General features: G+C 44.6%; 1 long non-coding RNA gene across 1 annotated transcript; it reads left to right on the top strand.

Moving 5' to 3' along the window:
* Window positions 1-4,283: 4,283 nt before the first annotated feature.
* LOC118097500 (uncharacterized) lies at window positions 4,284-7,293 on the top strand. The gene is made up of 3 exons (XR_009556848.1): window positions 4,284-6,238; window positions 6,333-6,908; window positions 7,002-7,293. It is a non-coding gene; the product is annotated as an uncharacterized LOC118097500 (long non-coding RNA).
* The last annotated feature ends 983 nt before the right edge of the window (window positions 7,294-8,276 follow it).

Genomic DNA, 8,276 nt, shown 5'->3' with positions numbered 1-8,276 from the left:
TTTGTTTGCCTGTGGGGTGTGGAGCAATCATGTCTGAAAGCTCTGGAGGTGTTTCTGTTATTTTTCTACAATAAAGCTGTCTTCAAAAGTTGAGCTTGGTGAGTCGTTTTCTGCTGCAAAGCTACAAGAATTCTACAACAAGAAGAATCCAGCCACTGTGCTTAATGCTCTGCAAAGAGAACTGTTTCTGGTCTGTATAGCGCAGCAAAAGCGTTTTTACTGGACCAGTGCAGAAAACCTCTTTAGATTTGAACCGCCGAACTTCTGATTGGCAAGCCCAAGGGGCTCAGTGGTTTAGACCACAGCGCCACCCACGTCCCCATGTGGCAGAATACACCTACAGAAAAACAAAACAAACCCCCAGCAGTCTGGAAGGGCCCAAAGAGACAGTTCTGGTATTAAGTGGTACATAAATATATGAAGTAGATCAATAAATGCTGGTTGTGGCGCTGTGGTTAAACCACCGAGCCTAGGGCTTGCTGATCAGAAGGTCGGCGGTTCGAATCCCTGTGACGGGGTGAGCTCCCGTTGCTTGGTCCCAGCTCCTGCCAACCTAGCACTTCGAAAGCACGTCAAAATGCAAGTAGATAAATAGGAACCGCTACAGCGGGAAGGTAAACGGCGTTTCCATGTGCTGCTCTGGTTTGCCAGAAGCGGCTTTGTCATGCTGGCCACATGACCTGGAAGCTGTACGCCAGCTCCCTCGGCCAATAATGCGAGATGAGCGTGCAACCCCAGAGTCGGTCACGACTGGACCTAATGGTCAGGGGTCCCTTTACCTTTACCTTTAATGAGGACTCATTGCCTCAGTCCCCCAATACTCATTTTCCTCCTGAACTGGCTGGTGGGGGAATGTGGGGAAGGGCTTTTTGGGGAGAGCTGGAGGGCAAAAGCAAGGCTGAACAGTCCCCTCTCCTGCTCAGAAGTTCTCCCTTGGAGTTGCATCACCATTGGCAAGAGGACATGCAGTAGTGTGACAAATGCAGGGTGAGGAGGAAACCAGCAAGGGCTGCGTTGCTCTGCCTTTAGTTGCAATGCGGAAACTCAAGCAGTAGATTTCCAAAATGTTAAGGAGGCTTTTAAAGTTTGAGAGCCTTGTAGGAGATCTGTATATTTCAGTGCTGCTCTCTCCCAGGGACCCTGGGCACTTATGGGCTGTCGCCGGCTTCACTGAACACGTGGAATCCCCATTAAAACAATTTCCTCATCTTTCACCTGTTTAATCTCTAATTCACCTCACTCAGTAGATGCAGATCACCCTGAGGGGTTAGCCATTTTCTCACAGCGTACTCGAGTCCTGGCACAGCCTTGAAGGTTCCTAGCAAGGCGCAGCCTCCTGTAGCATGGCTCAGTCCTCAATTTAAGTTTAAATAAAAACCAAAAAAAATAGACAGATTCACAGAGAAGAGCTATCAGCAGTCTCAGTTATGAAAACTAAGGGGAGCCTCCAGGTTCGGGCGCAGTATACCTTGGAACAGGGCTGGTCCAAAGTCTTAGGGGGCCCACAGCAAAGTTTTTGCTCTGTCAGTGGGTCCTGGCAGAGACATTGGGAGGCAGCACCATTGCAATCCAGGCTGTGCAGCTTAAAGCAGTCACCATTTAAATTCCCCACAACAACGTCCCTGGCATGCGTTAGTAGACCAAGGGTTGCCCGCTACTGCAAAAGAGGAATGTCCTCTGTAAAGCAGGGCACATGGCCACTGTAGCCCAAGGGCCAGAATGGTTTATTTCAAGGTTTGGCAACTGGGGGCAACAAGCTGTCTTGGGTCTACTCTCATTCACACACACACACACACACACACACACACACACACACACACACACACAGTGTCTCCAGACTGCGAGTATTTTGGCGAAGGAATTCAAGCACATCCCAGAGAACTTTAGGTTTGCACCCTTAAATTGGATTAAAGGCTCTGTTGCTCTACAGGAATAAAGAGTGGTCTGCACCAGTAACAGGAAAGACATAAAAGCCAAGACCAAGAAGAGGCATTTTAAACTTATTCAGATAGATAGATAGATAGATAGATAGATAGATAGATAGATACCGGTAGATAAAAAGGTAAAGGTACCCCTGACCGTTAGGCCCAGTCATGGACGACTCTGGGGTTGCGGCGCTCATCTCGCTCTATAGGCCGAGGGAGCCGGCGTTTGTCCGCAGACAGCTTCCGGGTCATGTGGCCAGCATGACAAAGCCGCTTCTTTTAAATAATTTTTATTAGTTTTATATAACAACACAAAAAGACAAAACATTAAGAAAAACATTTCTGCCCACCTTCCCCCCTCCCCCCACAAGTCCCCTTCTGCCACAAGTGGATCCTGCGGGTGTTGAGAGTCGAAGGTAGTCCATTTTAAAGCTGGGTTTGTCCTCACCCCCCTCTCCCCAGCTCCTGAACCCCCCCTGCCACCAGGGGGCCCCGAGACATAAGGAGAGATTGGGATAGGGAACCCAGCATAACTAAGCCGCTTCTGGCAAACCAGAGCAGCACACAAAAACGCCGTTTTCCTTCTCACCAGAGCAGTACCTATTTATCTACTTGCACTTTGATGTGCTTTTGAACTGCTTGGTGGGCAGGAGCTGGGACTGAACAACAGGAGCTCACCCTGTCACAGGGATTTGAACCGCCAACATTCTGATCGGCAAGCCCTAGACTCTGTGGTTTGACCCACAGCGCCACCTACATCCCTAGATGGATGAGATAGATAGATAGATAGATAGATAGATAGATAGATAGATAGATAGATAGATAGATATAGGTTTAACAGTTTCTTAGCATTTTCTTAAAGCGATAGGCTATCCATTTTGGGGCCCCTCCCACAAGGAGAACCTCCAAAAAACACTCTGCGAAGGAGAGTTTCCTGGCTCCCACTCAAAGAAGAATTCAAACTCAAGCTGCAGTGTCTACCAAAATCTTTAATGCTCAGATCAGTGCGATACATGGGCAAAATGCCATTAAAAGGCATAGCAGGTGCTACACATAGCCAAGCAAACAAAGACATTGATCCAGGAATGATACACACCCCAGCTTAGGAACTAACTCCTCTTAAGCCCCCCCACAAAAAAATTTGAGGGGGCCGGGACACCCCAAAGTTGATGAGCATTGCCATTTAATTGTGTGTCCCGTGTCATGTGACTATGTAGGGCAGGGATTACTGCCCGCCCACCCTCCCATATTTTATTCAAGTTGGCACCCCAGGAACCCTGTTATTAGGGAGTGGGGCCGGTACTAATTTCTCACCCATGCGCAATGATCCTATGTTGAAAACAAACACATTTGTATCCACTGTATTAATGCGCCAAGGGACTTTTTAATGTGTCATTATGACCAACAGGTGGTGGAAGGAGCGAGCCAGAGTCTAGTGAGTGAGACTGTCCCTGGCTATAATACTGGTTTTAGCCCTCTCACTGGTCAGAGCTGAAGTTGTTATTTACAACTTTAAAAAGAGTTACAACAAATGTTCACTTGTGATCTCCATAGTTGGCAAGTTTAAATGTTGCTTGTAGATAGATAGATAGATAGATAGATAGATAGATAGATAGATACCTTAATTCAGTAACTCCCTAAAACGTTTTAGGAGAGGCAATACATTTTAAATGAAAAGAAACTGAAAGGAAATAGAAGACCAACAAAGAATTAATCATAATAAAACAGGGAGAGTAAATTGTGGACGGATGATGGACTTTGAGAAAGCCCCCAAAAGAAAGCTTAGCCAAGCAAAATTTAAACTGAAAACTCGTAAAAATACCAAGATGAAGATTTTAAAGAGAATCAAGAAAAGCAGATACACCTGATGACTAGAAAAGCCATGGGAAAACTAAGACAAATGAAAGAACGTGAGGGGCAAAATCAAGTTTATATACCTTTCGACCAAGAAGTCTTTGGATGTACAAAGGAGCAGAGGAAAGGGTAAGTGGATATGAAATCTGCTTCAAACAGAGTGAAGAATCATTGCAGAAAATAGAAGGCTTTTCTTTTAAAAGGCAACTGGAGAAGCCATTTCATAAAAAGAAGGCTGGCGTTTCCGTTGCCAAAGTTTATTTATTTATTTAATTGTTTATTTATTTTCTATACCGCCTTATAGCCGAAGGTCTAAGGGCGGTTCACATAAAATATCAAATACACAAAATCAACAAAAATAACAACCCAATAACGGGTTAGCAGAGCATAGACAACAGGAGTCAGGCTATCCCTGTCCAGAGAGGGGCGTAGGTGGGCCACCAGCTGAAGGTGATGGAAGGCACTCTGGGTCACTGAGCGCCTTGTCTCTCGACAGAGGTCATCGTACAGGGCAACCAAGGCAGTTTCTGTGCCAAAACAGGCCTAAACCCTGATTGAAATGGATCCAGAAAATCAGCTTCTTCCAAGAGCACCTGGATCTGGTCTGCGACCACTCGCTCCAGAACCTCGCTCTAGAAGTTGGACAAACCAAGATTGGTAAGATTTTAACACAGGTAAGATTTAGAAGTGAGAAGGGTAAGGGTATGATACAGTGCATGTGATAAAGAGCAAAGCAGAAGACAACATAGTTCCATTTAATTTCATGTTAGCTCAGGTTGCCTTGTTGACAAAAATGCTTTGCAGCCATTATGTGATAGCTTCTTGGGGACTATAGATAAGCTCCTTTGCTAATGGGCGGAACTTCATTTTATTTATAATGTGGCTTCCAAAGAGTAGAATAACAAACCCTCTTGAGCAGCAGGCTTAAAAGTGGTGGCATTTGGCATATGAAGCTAGGAAGAGGCATTATTATTATTATTATTATTATTATTATTATTATTATTATTATTATATTTTAATAATACCCCACCCTTTTCTTTGATGGGATTCAAGGCAAATGACAAGCATTCCGGGAGCCACTTCAGATTAGTGAAATTAGAAAAGAATGAAGGCACGAAAAGAGAAATAACTATTGAACCAGAAAAGGTTTGGAAGCCACTAGGATCAAGAATTGGTTGTCGGGGAAGCAAAAAAGGGGGAAATAGCTGAAAAAGCCACAAGGAGCAGCAGCAAAAAGCAAGCAACCAAGGGTGAGAGTATTATACCTAATTGTAGTTACTGGGCAACTGCAGAAGAGGGTCACCAAAATATTGTTGAGTTTTTGTTCCTTCAGATGTGTATAAATCCAGAAGGTTCCAAACATGCCAGCATTTTGGATCCTCGCCAGTAATTCTGTTCCTAAGGTAGAATACCCATTTAGAATACCCATTTTAAAAGCTGATGCATCAAAACGGCTTCCTTTGTCTGTCGCTGATTTTAGTGTGAAAAAGCCAATAAGGCATTTTGAGGGTCAATCTACTGATGGCAATGGTAGAGGCGGCCTGGTAGAGGCATTAGAGTGAGTAGAGGTTTTCACCATTTTGCCAGCCATTTTTAAGCAAAAAAAGTCCAGCAAACGTTTAAGCACAAACATATTCAGAATTAGGAAGGATGAGCCTTAACCATTTTTTCCTGTACATAAAGGGCAGAAGATTTTCTCTGCTAATGGTAAGGCTGAAATGACTGGGAAAATATTTGAAATCTTATGAATCCCGACTCTCTGGCCATTTTTACTCATACATAAGGGGGTGGCGGATTGTTCCACTAATGACCAGAGCGGGGCCACACAAAATCATAATAACCCACAATTGTGAAACGTTTTGGAATAGAGGTCTGTACCCTTAAATCCTGTAGATAAAGGAGGCATGTAGCTCCCAATTTTCTTTGCCTGGGGTACAGGTATGACTATTTACTGCAGGGAACATGATCCATAAATGCTGAGACTTTATTAGAAATTGAATTTGACCCAAATTGTATTACTGGCTTTTTGGTGAAAACGTGTGTGATAGGGTTGATAGTTGCTGGGTTTCCAACAAATACTAAAATTTGGATCCTTGCCAGTACTTCTGTTCCTAAGGTAATATATTTAAAAACCTGGTGTAGCAAACTGCTTCCTTTGCCTGTAACCTCTCACTTGGTTACCTTCAACTGCAATCGTAGCTTCTATTAAAAAACCTTTTGAATCATCAGAGGTGGCGATAGGCACTACTAACTAACAAGTGATCTCTAAATGCTCTATCACAATTATAGCAGGAATACAGTTGTGTGTCTTCTGGCTGAAGATAAACTAGGTGAGTATCTTGTGCTTGGCCAAGGGGAAAACTTCTGTTGTGTTCTGCCTGCAACTCTTTTTGTACAAAGATTCTTTCAGGTCGCCGTGAGGGGGACCATTCAAGCACCCTGAGCCTGTTGGAGAAAAGGTAGGCTCTAAATGGAATCATACATCAAATATGCAAACTAAATATTCCAAAGAGCTTGTATTGAGCAATGTTCGTTATTCAATCACTTTTTCAGAAGAGCTGCGAACTCAAAAGCCTAATGCAGTCGTTCTCCGTGCTTCTACCTAGAGGGACGTCTCTTGTCGGGACACCACTGCAGGGGAGGCCCCTTCCTGTGCCATCACCACACAATAAGGTACATCTTTTGGTGGGACAGCCATCCTTCTTTTGTTCCAGCTCTTTTATTTACAGACCTCACCTGTGCCGGAGGCAAATCTGCTCCATTGACAAGTAAGAGGCAGTGTCAGAGCTCTTGATGCATCAAGTGAACATCTTCAGTGTAGGACTGAGAGACACCTGCGTCTTGACTGCGCTGCTTCAGGTAACCGGCTGTTTTTGCTCCTGTGTCTGGAGGGGAGGGCTGCTGAAGACCCTAGTCTCTTCCAGGTGCATCTCAGCGACACAAGAAATAGAATTTTGCAAGCCTTCAGGAAACTTAACGGCAAGTGAACTTCACACCTCACAATTCAGTGATCTTTTTCAGTAGAATCCTTTTGTGCTGGCTTCTCCATTTCCCCCGCTTGATCTCTTCACAGTTCCGTCCAAGAGCCCACCACACTCAGGTGAAGCCAGCTCTTCCTGCAGAAGTCAGGTCAGTAAGAACAGCTGTGTTCAAAAAACATTTCTCTGGAATTGGTGGGAAAGGGCCGGGGACAAACTAATGAGTCCAGATTGCTTTTCACAGGCCAGCAGAAGGAACTTCCAGGCCCATGAATTCACACTTCAGAGGGACAAACAAAAAGGTGAGCATAAAGGCAGAGTTTGAAGACTGGAACCAGTCTCTGCAAATTAATGGCAGTCAACATGGCACTCTGTGACTTAACCCAATCTAGGTGAATATCCCTTGCTTGGCAAGGGATAAAACCTTGATTGTGTTCTGTCTGCAACTTCATAACTCTTAAGGGTTTTCTTTTTTCCTGAGAGAACATTCTGTATTCAGAGTGTTCTCTCAGGTTTTGCTTTTCACCTTGTTGCATTGGCCAAAAAAAAAAGCAAAAGACGCTGGTGGTCGGCGCTCCTGGTTTCCAGGACGGGGTTCAAGCCCCTGCGGTGTCCCTGCTTACTTCCAATGCAACCTCCTTCCCCCCTCTCTCTCCCTCCCCCCCTCTCTTTCTCTCTCTCTCTCTCTCTTTCTTTCTCTCTCTCTCTCTCTCTCTCTCTCTCTCCCTTAAGAGCTAAATGAAGCAAGGTGCTCAAAAGACTGTCTCTTAATTTTGCATTGTTGTTTAGGAGGTAACCTAAATTTTCAAACGGATCCTATTTAGATTATGCAGAATATGGAAAAGGCCGGGATAAAAGAGGAAATGCCATGACGTTCACTCATTAACAGATGAAGAGCAAATATAAGATGCTCAGGTGTCCTATTTTACAGAAGACAGTTGTCAATTTTCAGTTTGATCCTAAGTAAGTTTACTTTGAAGGAAGTCCGAGTGCTTCCAAAGACTTACCGCTACTCCCTAGTAAGTGCAAGTTGGGGTGGGGCTATAGCCCCGTTTCAGAGTTCATGCTTTGTATGCAGGAGGTGGGGTCCCAGGCATTTCCAGATAGGGCTGCTAAGAAAGATCCTTAGAGAGCCATTGCAAGTCAGGGATACCCAGGCATTACAAGAACTATCCACTCAGATCTTCAGGAGGGCCAGAATGGCATTTTGCAACATTTTCCACATTAGTTTGTGGAAATTTCGTTCTTTCTTCACGGCGGTATGTTGCTGAAGGGAACGGCACACCTTCCCCTGCAGCAAGAACCCCCCCCCCACAGAGAGAGTGTATATTGGGGAACGGGAGCACCAATGACTCACACTTCCTCTTCCAATATTTATTTTAGTGTGTGTAATTCCTCTTTGTGAAAATTCCAATATTACTGTATTAGAATGAAGTGCATACGACACTAAATGTGACACTCAATTGGTGCCAATGTTCTGGGCCTGGTTACATGCCACAGAAGTGCTCTGGCCTGGGCA

The sequence above is a fragment of the Zootoca vivipara genome, chromosome 16 (assembly GCF_963506605.1).
Source record: "Zootoca vivipara chromosome 16, rZooViv1.1, whole genome shotgun sequence".
Taxonomy (NCBI): domain Eukaryota; kingdom Metazoa; phylum Chordata; class Lepidosauria; order Squamata; family Lacertidae; genus Zootoca; species Zootoca vivipara.
Note: the sequence above shows the minus strand (reverse complement) of the source record. Positions and strands in the feature narration are given on the sequence as shown.